Consider the following 14,943-nt stretch of genomic DNA (forward strand, 5'->3'; position numbering starts at 1 on the left):
TACTTTTATTTATTTATTTTGGTTTTGTCTTTTTAGGTCCGCTCCCATGGCATATGTAAGTTCCCAGGCTAGGGGTCAAATCAGAGCTGCAGCTGCTGGCCTACACCACAGCCACAGCAACTCAGGCCAGGCACAGTGGATTAAGGACCCGGCGATGCCACAACTGTGGCTTAGGTCACCACTGCGGCTCAAATCTGATCCCTGGCCTGGAAACTCAGTATGCCACAGGGCCGCCAAAAATGGGAAAAAATTGTCCAAAATTTGAGTAAAAAAGGGTTGATAAGTGAATCAACTATAATGAAAAATATTAAAAATACATACAAAATCCAAAAACCAACAACAAAAACATTTGATCTAAAAGCAAGATGTTATATATGTGTGCTATACCTATAACACCAAATTCTTATACAGGAACAGGTGAGTTTGGCATACAGTAATGAGCAGTAGTATAAAAGTTTGGAGAGGTTTAACCAGGTCTGTCTGTCTGCTGAGTAGTACTCCATCCCATGAATATACCACAATTTGTTTAGCTATTCTCCTCTTAACATTTTGTTGGCTCCCAATTTTTGGCAAATGAGTTTGGCTCTTTTTATTAATGAGATATAAAACTTTACTTTGGATACAGTTTCTTTCTTTAGTGTTTAGCAAGTATTTTATCCTAGTCTAGCTCCTAAATGTGCCAAATAAAAGTTTATCAAATTTTTTAATCAATTTTTTCTTTCCTTTTTTTGGCCACACCCGTGGCATATGGAAGTTCCTGGGCCAGGGATCAAATCTAAGCCGAAGCTGTGACCTGGGCCACGGTGTCCAATTTATCAACTGTTTAAGTGGGATCATTTCTGTCTGAATCGGGCTTCCTTCACATTGTGATGGTGGTATTGTTTTCTTGTAAAAGCCTTGTAATTTTTGGCTTTTACAGCTGTGATCCATCTCATTGTGGCATGAGGTAATGTGTAGCATTAAAGGTTGATTTTTATTCATATGATCACAGAGAACTATTTGTGCTTTTTCCACTGAATTGCCTTGGTGCCTTTTTAAAAATTTAGTTGACCATGTAGGTGTAGGTCTACTTACTGCTTTAACTATTCATGTACTTTATATTTCTATATAAATATAAGCCTGTTGAGGATGTTTTCATCGTGGCGCAGGGGAAACAAATCCCTCTAGGAAACATGAGGTTGCAGGTTCAATCCCTGGCCTCGATTTGTGGGTTAAGGATCTGGGAGTGACTGTGTCCTTGCATTTCGCTACCTAGGGTCTTGCCTTAGCCTAACCCTGGTCCTCAATTAAGGGCTTACTTATCCCAACTTTGGGAAGAAAACATGCAGTAATCCATTAAGAATGCTGTTGGTTTATGTAGATGCCTAGATGGTTTTACACAGTCTACCTCTGTTTATAGTTTGCTCTGTTTTGCTCATGACTGGGTATTGAATTTGGCAGGTTCCCCCCACCTCTTTCTTGGATCCATTGAAGTAGCCATATGGGAGTTCTCCAGTGGCACAGTAGGTTAAGGATCTGGTGTCTGCAATGGCTCGGGTTGCTGCTGTGGCATGGGTTCCATCCCTGGCCTAGGAACTTCCACTTGTTGAGGGCTCAGCCAAAAAAAAAAAAAAAAAAGACCATATGGTTTGTCTCCTTTGTTGTGTAAAGACACTATTTCTGTAGGGGGGTGGGGTGGAGATTCAGTTATAAACAGGTTCCCAAAACACTGTCCTGTTTAACTTGCTCAGGGTTGCACGAGTAGAAATGATGGGTCCGGATTCACTTTCCCACTCATTCTCTTATTCACCATGCAGTCTCTCAGCTAAACCTTTTCCAAATAAGTCTCCTTTTTTATACTTACCAAAACTTGAGAATTCAGTTATTTCACCTATTTTATTTACAGTTCAAGAATTAATTCCCATCCTTGATAGTCAAAAGGTTTCCTTCTTTTGACTTCAGTTTTAGCATTTTAGTATTTAGGGGAGATCGGGGTGAATCCTTGAAGTTAGCCCTTTATTGTCCTTCACCCTGGTGCTCCATGCAGGCTCATGGTATCTCCTATTCACATATCTCCCAACCAGCCCTCGTTATTTTTCAGGGATTCAAAGCCTGCAAAATAAGGAGAAATAGGGAGTTCTCATCGTGGCTCAGCAGTTAACAAATCTGAGTAGCATCCATGAGGACGCAGGAATGATCCCTGCCTTGCTCAGTGTTGCTGTGGTTGTGGTGTAAGCCAGCAGCTGCAGCTCCACTCAACCCCTAGCCTGGGAACCTCCATGTGCCATGGGTGTGGCCCTAAACAAACAAAAAAAAAAGAAATGGAATGTTGGTGAAGCGTTTATGGAAATACATACTGACTCAGTGATGGTAGCCTGGAAAATCATTACTAGGATAATCTGCCTATATCTTTATTGGGCCGTGTCTGCAGCATATGTTCCCAGGCCAGGGGTTGAATATGAGCTGCATCTGTGACTTGCACCACAGCTCACAGCAACCCTTTGAGTGATGCCACGGATCAAACCCACATCCTCATGGTTACTAGTCAGATTCTTAACCTGCTGAGCCACATCGGAAACTCCCTGCATCTCCTTTCTTTGGCCATGCCCATGACATGTAGAAGTTTCTGGGCCAGGAAACAAACCCAAGCCACTGCAGTGTACCACAGGGAAACTGGCAATCCTTTTTTTTTTTTTTTCCTTCTGTCTTTTCTAGCGCTGCTCCCACGGCACATGGAGGTTCCCAGGCTAGGGGTCTAATCAGAGATACAGCTGCCGGGGAGCTATAGCTGCCGGCCTACACTACAGCCACAGCAACTTGGGACCCGAGCCGTGTCTGCAACCTACACCACAGCTCACAGCAACACCGGATCCTTAACCCACTGAGCAAGGCCAGGGGTCGAACCCACAGCCTCATGGTTCCTAGTTGGATTCATTAACCACTGAGCCACAACAGGACCTCCCGCCAATGCATTTTCAACTTGAGTTATGTAGTCATATAAAATCACTTAGAAACAATTTAATGTCAAAAGTTTAGGGTGCTTGTTAGTGATCTGGTCATAATGTCCATGCAATTATATTAAAACTTTTAAGGAAATGTACAGAGTTCCTGTCGTGGCCCAGTAGTTAATGACTCCAAGTAGGAACCATGAGGTTGCGGGTTCGATCCCTCGCCTCGCTCATTGGGTTCCTAAGGATCTGGTGTTGCTGTGAGCTGTGGTGTAGATTGCAGATGTGGCTTGGGTCTGGCATTGTTGTGGCTGTGATGTAGGCCAGCAGCTACAGCTCCAATTCGACCCCTAGCCTGGGAACCTCCATATGCCTTGGGTGCGACCCTTTAAAAAAAAAAGACAAGAAACTTTTAAGGAAATGTACCCAATATATAAGGTAAAACAACATGAGTGTTTGGTAAGTTAAACTTAGTACTCATGGAGTTTCCTGGTGGTTCAGCAGGTTAAGGATCTGGCACCACTGCAGTGGCTCATCGTAGGTGGCATGGCCACAAATAGACAACTCCCTATTTAAAAAATAATAATACTGGGTATCAGTTGAATGCAGGACATAGTGCTAGATGCTGAGAATATAAAAATGAGTAAGACATAATCACTCCCCTTCCTAGGATCTCATTCTAATTGTGGAAATAGACAATGATGTGGTAGATACATGCTGCAGGACCATAGGGAAATCTGCCTCTTACTCCAGGGAGGTTGGAAGAGATGGTCTTTGATCTAATAGCTGTGGGAATATACTAAATAACAAGGATGGGAGTTTCCTGGTGGCTCATCAGGTTAAAGATTGGCGTGGTTACTGCTGTGATGCCAGTTTAGTCCCTGGCCTGGGGACTTTTGGCCTGCCTTGGGTACAGCCAAAATGGGGGCTGGGGGGGGGCGGGTGGAGGGGTAAGGATGTAGCATTTTTTTTTTCTTTTTTGGCCACATCCATAGCATATGGAAATTAGCAGGCCAGGGATGGACTCCGAGCCAGAGGTGTAACCTATGCTGCAACTGTGGCAACACTGGGTCCCTTAGTCCACTGTGCCAGACTGCGGGTCAAACTGGCACCTCCACAGAGACAAGCCAGATCATTAACCCACTATGCCATAGCAGGACCTCCAGAATGTACCATTTTAAGCAGATCTTTTTTCAAACAGATCAAGGTAAATTGCTTGCTCTAGAAATAGCAAGAATCTATTTAGGTGGAGGTACTGAGTATGGAGGAAAGAGGGAATGTGCTTAAGATGGTAGAAAAATTCCCAGTGGATACTTTGGTGCTAAATTTGGATTTCTTTTCCCCATCAGCGCCTGCCCCCAGGACCAATCACGTTAATTCCCTTATTGGGAGTACTAGCTACTGGTGGCTTAGAGCTGACTCTCTAGAATTTTTTCAGCTCAAGATATCTGTATAATAAGGAAAATTTCTTCATAGAATCTTGAAGAAATCTAATTTGGGAGCCAAAAAGAATCCTGAGGGGAGCTTTAAAATGGATTGCAGAAAGTTAGACTGATGTCAAGCCACCAGTTAAGACTCCTGCAACCGGAGAGGTAAGAAACATCACAACTCGAGTTCCTGTTGTGGCACAGCGGAAACGAATCTGACTAGAAACCGTCTCTGTCCTCAGTGGGTTAAGGATCAGGCGTTGCCATCAGCTGTGGTGTAAGTTGCAGACGCGGCTCGGATTCCGGTTTGCTGTGGCTATAGCGTAGGCTGGCTGCTACAACTCCAATTCAACCCCTAGCCTGGTAACCTCCATATGCCACCGGTGCGAAAGAAAGAAAAAGGAAATGTTACAATTCATACCTTGAAGTCAAAGAAACAAAATGCTAAACATGACACCTTAAAGAGGTAAGTAGAACACCTAGTTTTCTGGCTTTGTTCTACTGACAATTCAGGAGAAGGGAGGAAGATTAGGCTAGAGGGTAATAGGTCTGATTTTGGATATGTTGAGTTTAATGAACCAAAGAGTGGGTAAAAGAATCCAGAATTGCTATGCTTGGACTGTGAGATTATGGGCACTTTCATAAAGAATAGCCTTTTATGCCATCGTCAAAAAGTCTACAAACCATTAGTGCTAGAGAGGGTGTGGAGAAAAGGGAACTTTCTTACACTGTTGGTGGGAAAAGTAAATTGGTACAACCATTGTGGAAAAGTAAATTGGTACAACCAGTATGGAGATTCCTCAAAAAAAACTAAAAATACCATATGATCTAGCAATCCCACTCCTGGGTATCTATCCAGAGAAAACCATGACTCAAAAAGATACATGTGGAGTTTTTGTGGCTCAGCAGAAATGAATCTGACTAGCATCCATGAGAATGCAGGTTCTATCCTATTGATCCCTGAGTTACGGATCCAGCATTACTGTGGCTGTGGTGTAGGCCAGCAGCTACAGCTCCAACCCCTAGCCTGGGAACTTTGATATGCTACAGGTGCACCCCTGAAAAGACAAACAAGGATACATGTACCCCAATGCTCATTGCAACATTATATACAACAGCCAAGACATGGAAGCCACCTAAATGTTCATTGACAGAGGAGTGGATAAAGAGGATGTAGAACATACACTTGATGGAATATTAGCCATAAGAAGGAATGAAAGAATGGCATTCACAGCAACATGGATGGACTTAGAAGTTATTCTAAGTGAAGTTAGAAAGTGAGACACAGGAGTTCCCATCATGGCTCAGCGGTTAACAGACCTGACCAGTATCCATGAGGTCTTGGGTTTAATCCCTGGCCTTGTTCAGTGGAGTAAGGGTCCAGCTTGCTGTGAGCTATGATGTAGGTCACAGATGCGGCTCGGATCCTGCATTGCTGTGGCTGTGGCCTAGGCTGGCAGCTATGGATCTGATTCCACCCCTAGCCTAGGAATTTCCATATGCCATGGGTGTGGCCCTAAAAAAAATAAAATAACCTTTTATGCTAACTTCTTAAATGTATTTACTTATAATTTGAAAGAATTGCTACCATTGGTAGAGCAAACCTGGGCCTAAAGGGGATTGGTTAGATAATCATACATTGACATATGTTGAAGCTAGAGTTCCCCTGTGGCACAATGGGTTTGTAGCAACTGGAGTGCTGGGACACAGGTTTGATCCCTGGCCTGGCACAATAGGTTAAAGGATCAGTTTCGCCACAGCCATGGTGTAGGTTGCAACTCCAGCTCAGATCTGATCCCTGGTCTGGGAACCCCATATGCCATGTATCAGACAAGAAAGGAAAAAAAAGAAACATACATTGATGCTATCAAAACTAAGTCTATCAAGAAAAAAAAAAACTCTAAAGTCTCTATGGCATGATAACACTCTTATAACATGTTAACTGAGAAAAGCAAATTATAGAACTATAGTAAATAATATCTAGCAGAAAAGTTGAGCCACCTACCATAATCTACACCATGCAGGGACAGTAGTGTGATTTTTTCTTTTCTTTTTTTTTTTTTTTTTTTTTGCTTTTTAGGGCTGCACTTGCAGCATATGGAAATTCCCAGGCTAGGGGTCCAACTGGAGCTACAACTGCCGGCCCATGCCAAAGCCACAGCACCTCAGGATCCGAGCCACATCTGCAACCTACATCACAGCTTATGGCAACACCAATCCTTAACCCACTGAGCAAGATGGGGGATCAAAACCACATCTTCCTGGATCCTAGTCAAGTTCGTTAACCACTGAGCCTGGAAGGGAAGTCCAGTAGTGTGAGTTTAGAAGTCAGCTCCCTCTGATGCAGAAATAGGTCAGAGGCCAGGGTTACAGTAAGAACAGGTAGGTTCAGAGACAGGCCAGTGGAATCCACACATTTAGAAAGACAAGGCTGGTCTGACACAGGAATCACTAGGCTTTTTTCTATTGCACTCGGCCTATAGGGTCTCCTAGAACAGTGTTAAATTTTGACCCAAAGGACCAGTTTTGTTTTTGTTTTTTTGTCTTTTTGCCTTTTCTAGGGCCACTCCCACGGCATATGGAGATTCCCAGGGTAGGAGTCTAATCGGATCTGTTGCTGCCAGCCTACGCCAGAGCCAAGCAACTCGAGTCCAAGCTACTTCTGCGACTTATGCCAGAGCTTACAGCAATGCCGGATCCTTAACCCACTGAGCAAAGCCAGAGATCAAACCCACAACATCGTGGTTTCTAGTTGGATTCATTCACCGCTGAGCCACGACGGGAACTCCAGGACCAGTTTTTATTTCTAGTCTGTCAAAGACTGATGACTCTATAAACTGCAATAAGTCAATTTCTATGACAATGAATTTTTTACAGATACAGCCTGGTTTTAAAAAATTAATTCAGCTGGCAAAGTTACTCTGCCAAATATTATAAAAACTCTTAAAACACTTGCCCTCAGTTTCTGTACTTATCTGGTTACAAACTGGTAACAGTTTGTGGCTGATATGAGTCAGCAGACATTTTGCAGTGCTGATAGAGCTCTAGGTACTTTTGCAGTGTAGAAACTGGGGAACAGGGGAGGGGAGACAGGACATGAAGGTCATTTTCCCATCTTTGTCAAAGTCATGCCACCCTCATAAAGAAAACAGATCCAAATGCCTTTGGGAGCAAATGCTATGCCCTGTAACAGAGCTCACTCATTCATGAGATTGTTCATTCAAAACACATTCAAGTGCTGGTAGATCATCCCATTTCAAATAATTACCATTGTAGAACCTAATAAAAGTTGTTGCTTCAGGAATTCCCATTGTGGCTTAGCGGTTAATGAACCCGACTAGCATCCATGAGGTCTTGGGTTCGATCCCTGGCCTCTGTTGGCCGGTTAAGGATCTGGCGTTGCGGTGAGCTGCATTATAGGTCGCAGATGCGGTTCAGATCCCGAGTTGCTATGGCTGTGGTGTAAGCCAGCAGCTGTAGGTTCCCTAGCTTGGGAACCTCCACATGCCCCCCGGGTGCAGCCTTAAAAAGACAAAAATAAAAAAAATAGGAGTTCCCATCATGGCTCGGTGGTTAACGAATCCAACTAGGAACCATGAGGTTGCAGGTTCGATCCCTGGCCTTGCTCAGTGGGTTGAGGATCCGGTGTTGCCGTGAGCTGTGGCGTAGATCACAGACACTGCTCAGATCCCACGTTGTTGTGTCTCTGGCGTGGGCCAACGTCTACAGCTCCAATTAGACCTCTAGCCTGGGAACCTCCGTATGCCATGGATGTGGCCCTAAAAGGAAAAAAAGACCAAAAAAAATTAAAATTAATCACCATGAAGTATCACTACATACTTAAGAATGGCTTCAATTTAATAGTCTGCAGGGCAAAAACAAAGAAAGGTGGGAAAAAAGTAGTTCCCAACTAGTATCCATGAAGATGCAGGTTCGATCCCTGGCCTCATTCAGTAGATTAAGGATCCGGCATTGCCAAGAGCTGCGGTGGAGGTCCCAGATATGGCTCAGATCCTGAGTTACTTTGGCTGTGGCGAGGGCTGGCATCTGCCGCTCCAACTCAACCCTAGCCTGGGAACTTTCATATGCCGTGGTTTCAGCCATTTTAAAAAAAGACAATAAAAATTAAAGGCTGCAGGGGTTCCACTGTGGTGCAGCAGGTTAAGGATCCCATATTGTCACTGCAGTGGCTCTGGTCGATGCTGTGGCTTGGTTCAGTCCCTGGCCTGGGAACTTCCATGTGCTTCAGGCACAGCCAAAATGAATGAGTTGAATGAATTAAATGGCTGCAATGTAGAATTAACCCAAATGTCCATCCATTGGTGAGTGGATTTGTGGGATAAGCAGGAGTGAAGTATGGATATGTGCTGCAACATGAACGAACCTTGAAAATGCTATCATGTCTGTAAGATACTAGTCACCAAAGTCCAAATATTGTACAAATCCATTTACATAAAATGTCCAGACAAAGGCAAGTCCATAGAGACAGATAGTATGTCAGTATGGTTACATAGGATTTGTGTTAAGGGTTGGAGAGAGAATGAGGAGTGACCTCATTGTGATGTAGGGGGCTCTTTCAGGGGTGAGGAAAATGTCCTAAAATTGACTGTGGTGACAGACGGCCCCTCCCAGTGAATACACTAAGGACAATGTAATTGTATACTTTAAATAAATGGGTAAATTGTATGGTATGTAGATTATATCTCAAAGCTGAGGTTTTTTTTTTTTTCTTTTTTTCGGCTGCACCTGCAGCCTATGGAAGTTCCTGACCCAGGACTGAATCAGAGCCACGGCATCAACCTACACTACAGCTGCAGCCAGATCCTTAACTCAGTATGCCACAGTGGGAACTCCTCCAAGCTGACTTTTAAAAAAGGTTGGAGTGTTGGAGAGAATGTGTAGCCACTAGAATTTCCAAACACTGCTGGTGGGTACAGCCACTTTGAAAAATTTTGTCAGTTTCTTTAAAAGCTAAGAATCCAGCTAGCACATCAATCAGCCATTCCATTCTTATATATTTACCCAGAGATGTGAAATATATCCTTAGCTATGTTAAGTATCTGCCATTGCTACAGCTGCGATGTAGGTCGCAGATGCAGCTTGGATTCAATCCTCAGGCCCCAGAATTTCCATAAGCAAAGGGTGCGGCCATAAAACAAAAACAAAACTATTTAGAACTAAATGTACACATTCAAAAAGACTATAAGATTGGTAGGTTGTGTCAATGCCAGTATCCCGGTTGCTATAGGGTACTACAGTTTTACAAAATGTTAACACTGGGGGAAACTGGGTAACGAATACGCAAGATCTCTGTGGTATTTGTTACAATGAGTGTGGACTTATAATCTTAAATATTTGAATGAAAAAGAATTCTTGGTACTTACAACATAGATAAATCTCTAAGTAACTATGCTGAGTGTAAGAAATAAAAATACATCCTGTATGATTTCATTTATATAAAATTCTACAAAACGCAAAGTCTTCTATAGTGACAGAAAGCACATGAGTGGTTGTCTAGGGAGGGGAGAAGGTCTGGAGTGACAGGACGGGAGGATTACAAAAAAGCAGGAAGAAATTTTTAGAGGTGACGGATGTGTTTATTATCTTGATTGTGGTGGATAGCTATACACATACTAAAATATATCATGCTGAACACTTGTTAATATGTGCAAATTTTTGTCAATTATAGTTCAATTAAACTGTTTTAAAACCCTGAAAGTTGGAAATTCTCATTGTGGCTCAGCAGGTTAAGAACCTGACTAGTATCCATGAGGACTCGGGTTCGATCCCTGGCCTTGCTCAATGGGTTAAGGATCCAGCGTTGCCATGAGCTGTGGTGTAATTTGCACACTGGGCTGGGATCCCGAGTTGCTGTGGCTGTGATGTAGGCCGGCAGCTGCAGCTCCAATTTGACCCCTAACCTGGGAACATACATATGCTGCAGGTGTGGCCCTAAAAAGCAAAAAAAAAAAAAAAAATGGCTATCCTGCTGAAACTGACAGCATTTATGACTTGAACCTAGCCAGAGCCCTTGTGCCAGGACTCAAATCCAGCCTAAACCCAGATTGGGACTTGAACCCACTCTTTTCAACTTAAGATCACTCACCCAGTGTCTGGACTTACTGAGGCTCAGTTTCTTTGTGCTTCAACACAGAAGGAATTCAGCGAGAGACAAAGTGATAGGATAGGATGCCTGTGAGAGATGCAAGTGGCCAGGCAAGGAGACTCTGCCCAAGGATTAGGTGGGCTACAGTTATATAATCCAAGGGGCATGGGGGTGGAAAAAGACTGCCTCTGCCTCTTTGAGTTGTCACTCCTCCTTAGTATCATGTCAGAGAGTATTTGACTCTGTAAGTTCAAACTAGGAGTGTCATGGTGCTTATTCCAATCAGCAGAAGGGTGGGCATTAAACTCCAGCCCTTGGTCTGAACCTGAATGCAGCCTTCACCCCATCCCTCACCTAATGACCTGAGGTATATCTCATGCCTCCACTAGTCAAGCAAGCCTGCCTCATTCTGATGGTCCTCCTGAGCAATTATTAACTTACCGCTGGTCTCCCAAAGTCCCCTGGGGTTCCCTCTCTGTCTATGGTGCCTTAATGGAACTTCCGTAACTACCTGTGAAACTATCTTACTGCATCCCTATCACAACTTCTGTGAAAGAATCAGGGGTTTCATGATCCAAACTGTGTTTGTGACTCAGTGGATCAATTCAGATTGAAAGCCCAGTACAGGCTGTCATGTCAGGCTTAGTTCTTACAAGAAAACACAAAAACCCTGAAGCCTATGGGTGGAGGTTGGCCACCAGCTGAACCTGTTTCAACAGTGTTTCTATTGTATGAAGTGAAACTGCCTTAGGCGTTCTTTGAACACTTATCTAGAGAATTTTGATAGCTGAGAAGTTTCTCCCACATTAGCCAAAGGCCAAAATATTTCAATTCCCTTATTTTGACAACACCAATGTTTTTGCTGCTTGCCCTACACCAAATGTGCACACATACACCCACTTTTTCTTTGAATGTTAAGTTTAGTAAAAGTTACAACTTGGTGAAAGCACACTAGCATACAAAAAATGTTAAAAACCTGTGCAACTTTGTATATAAAACCTCTATTCCTAGGTTTCTGCTTACTATTTTCAAAATTCATTTTTATTTTTTTGCTGAGGCGTCTGTGGCATGGAGAAGTTCCTGGGCCAGGGATCAAACCCATGCCACAGCTATAGTCAGAGCCACAGCAGTGACAATGCCAGATCCTTAACCCACTGAGCCATAAGAGAACACTACCAAACTCAATTTTTAAATTAATATTTATACATGGATAATATAATCAGTAACTGTTGTGGAAAAAGAATTTTCCGGATTTAAATCAACGTGTAGAAAAGACAAGTTTATTGAGGCAAGAGGCACTGTTAACACAGCGGATCAACTTCCTGATAATCAGGGAGAGCCCACCCTGGGAGCATGGTCACATCTGTTTTTATAGCCCAAAGACAAAGGAATTTGAGGAGTGGTCTTTCCATACACCTGTTGACGTGCTGATTGGTTGGGAAAGAATGCGGTCTTTTGATACACTTGCTGATTGGCTGAGGAAGAATGGGGGTCTTCTGGTACACTTGCTGATTGGTTGGAGAAGAATGGGGTCTTCTGATACATTTGCTGATTGGTTGGGGATGAATGGGGTCTTCTGATACACTTAATGGTTGGTGGGGGAAGGATGGGGTCTTTGGCTACATCTGCTGGTTGGTTGGGGGCATATGTTACCCCTCTAGGGGCGGGGTAAGGGGTGGGCTACACACCTTTTGTGTAGTGGGGTGTAGTAAGGAGTGGGCTACACACCTTTTGTGTAATGGGGTGGTGGAAGGAGTAGGCCAAGTTGTTGGGGTGGAGAGGTTCTTAGGAGCATTGTAACAACTACAGTGAGACAGGTGGGCTGATAAGGGCCTGGCAATTCTTATCTCAGCCAGAAGCTTTTTGAGTTTTATCTCCTTGGAGAAACCTTGAAGTCCCGCAATAACCAAATTCATAAAAATACAAATGATACAGAAGAGTGTAGAGTGAAGTCACTCTCCTACCTCTATTCCCCACCTGCCCAGTTTCCCTCCCAGAGGTGTCCAGTTTTGCTAGTTGTTTAGATGAAATGCCAGAAAGTCTATGAACACACAGGCAAATAGATACACACACACCTACACATATATGTCTTAGTACATATACAGCCTTATTATCTCAGTTTTCAAAAAATAATTGTGATTTTTGAATAGATAACAGGTCACATGTTAAAATCCATTAAGAGTAACACTGGTTCCCCTTCTACCTCTGCCCCTGCTTCCATCTTGTTCCTCATAAACAACCAGTGTTACCAATTTGTTGTGTTCCTTCTAGACTTAGTCTATGCATATGTAACTTTTTTTTTTACTAATAACACCATCTTGCTCCATAAATGCAAAGTCTTTGCCTGTCTGGGTCACTCTTTCTGTCATAGCATGTAACAGTTTCTGGCATACAGTAAGTGCTCGAGAAATCTTTTTGGAATAAAATCATATAAACACAAACACCCTTACCTTCCTAGTCTCTCTCTTCTGCATTTTCTTTTTACAGCCATACGTGCAGCCTATAAAAGTTCCCAGGCTAGGGGTCAAATCAGATCTGCAGCCACCAGCCTATGCCACGGCCACGGCAATGCCAGATGCCAGTCACGTCTGCAATCTACATCACAATTCCTGTCAACACTGGATCCTTAACCCACTGAGCAAGGCCAGGGATCGAACCCACATCCTCACAGGGACCACATCAGGTTCCTAACCCACTGAGCCACAACGGGAACTCCTCTTCTGCATTTTCAAATATATTTAGCAAGTCTGATTGATTCTCCAATAGGAATTTTTCTCAGTTTCATCTCTTCCTTGTTTTTCTATGATCACAATCTAAACTTGGGGTCTGATCACTATATGCCTCAGACTACTACAACCTTCTCAGGAATCTCCTCATTGCCATGTAGATGAAGAGTTCTGCAGGAATAGAGAGGCTGTGGCACATAATGGGTCAGAGTCAGTCCACTTAAGTTCGTAGTCCAGTCTCCTTGCTATTCAGAAGCACTTGAATAGATACTTACCTTGGTATCCTTGCCTAGACGATAGAGATGTCAGTGTCTCCTTCACAGTGCTGTTGTAAGATAAAATGGGCTAATACAGAAACACATACATACATGCATCCGGCATATGGCAAGTGTTCAATACATGTTGGCTATTATTATTATTATAGCACAATTCATCTTCCTCAATTGCTGTTCGGGATATATCGCAAACCTGCAAGCAGCCCCTCATAGAAACTGTCCATCTTTTATAGCGAGGCTTCTGGTTCCTTTTCAGTTTACCTCTTCCTCCTTACTCAGCCAGTCTCTTAACCTGCTGTGGAGTGTAAGGGCCACTCTCATGACCCAGCTGGCCATCTATACCACAGAGAGGTCATCCACACCCACCCCAGAGCTCCACATAGCCTCATCTCTCCATCCTACGACCCCTTCTCATCTTGCCTTTTCTTCCTTCCTTCCTCTCCCCTCTTCCTGCCTCTCTCCTTCCATCAGGTCTTCCTTGACTATTTCTGGTTCTGAGTATGGAGATACAGTTGTTCATACGTGATATATAGTTTGTGTTATTGTGTTATCTATTCCTACATATTTTCAGTTGTGTGTATCCACATTGTCCCATTAGATTTTTTTTTTTTTTTTTTTTGGTCTTTTTGCTTTTTCTAGGGCTGCTCCCTCGGCATATGGAGATTCCCAGGCAAGGGGTCTAATCAGAGCTGTAGCCACTGGCCTACGCCAGAGCCACAGCAGCAAGGGATCCGAACCGCGTCTGCAAACGACACCACAGCTCACGGCAACGCCAGATCCTTAAACCACTGAGAGGCCAGGGATCAAACCCACAACCTCATGGTTCCTAGTCGGATTCGTTAACCACCGTGCCACGACGGGAACTCCTGTCCCATTAGATTATAAACTCCTGCAATGTCTATAATGTCTATTCTTTTGTTATCCTTTGTACAATATGTTCACAATTAACTCATGAAAAAACACTTGGACTTTCTTTTTTTTAAATATTTGATCCTCCTCCACATCCCTGGGATTCCAGAAAAACTAAGACAATACAAATTGAGAAGGCTGTGGCTGGGTACAAGCTGAGCCAGTCTGCAGGGGTCTGGAAGGGAGGCCTGCACTGGAACACTGGAGCAAAGCTGTCACCCCCAAAGCACTTTTCCTCCTAAAAAAAACAGGTAAGTAAAATATTTGAGGTTTGCTATAAGCAACTGATCTGAACCCTTAACAGTAAATAATTTACTATTGATCTTTACGATCAGTGTGAGCATCATCAAATATTGATTTAGTACCTATGTTGTGACAGTGCCATGCCTACAGTATACAAGGTGACATTGAGCTCTTCTTACCTGTGATAAACAGAAAATCTAATGTGATAGAGACCCAATATGCTCAGCCACCTGCGTGGTGTAAAAAAATAAGAAGCAATATATATGTGTGTGACTGGGTCACCTTGCTGTGCAGTGGAAAATTGACAGAACAATGTAAACAATGGCTATA

The sequence above is a fragment of the Sus scrofa genome, chromosome 1, assembly GCF_000003025.6.
Source record: "Sus scrofa isolate TJ Tabasco breed Duroc chromosome 1, Sscrofa11.1, whole genome shotgun sequence".
Lineage (NCBI taxonomy): Eukaryota > Metazoa > Chordata > Mammalia > Artiodactyla > Suidae > Sus > Sus scrofa.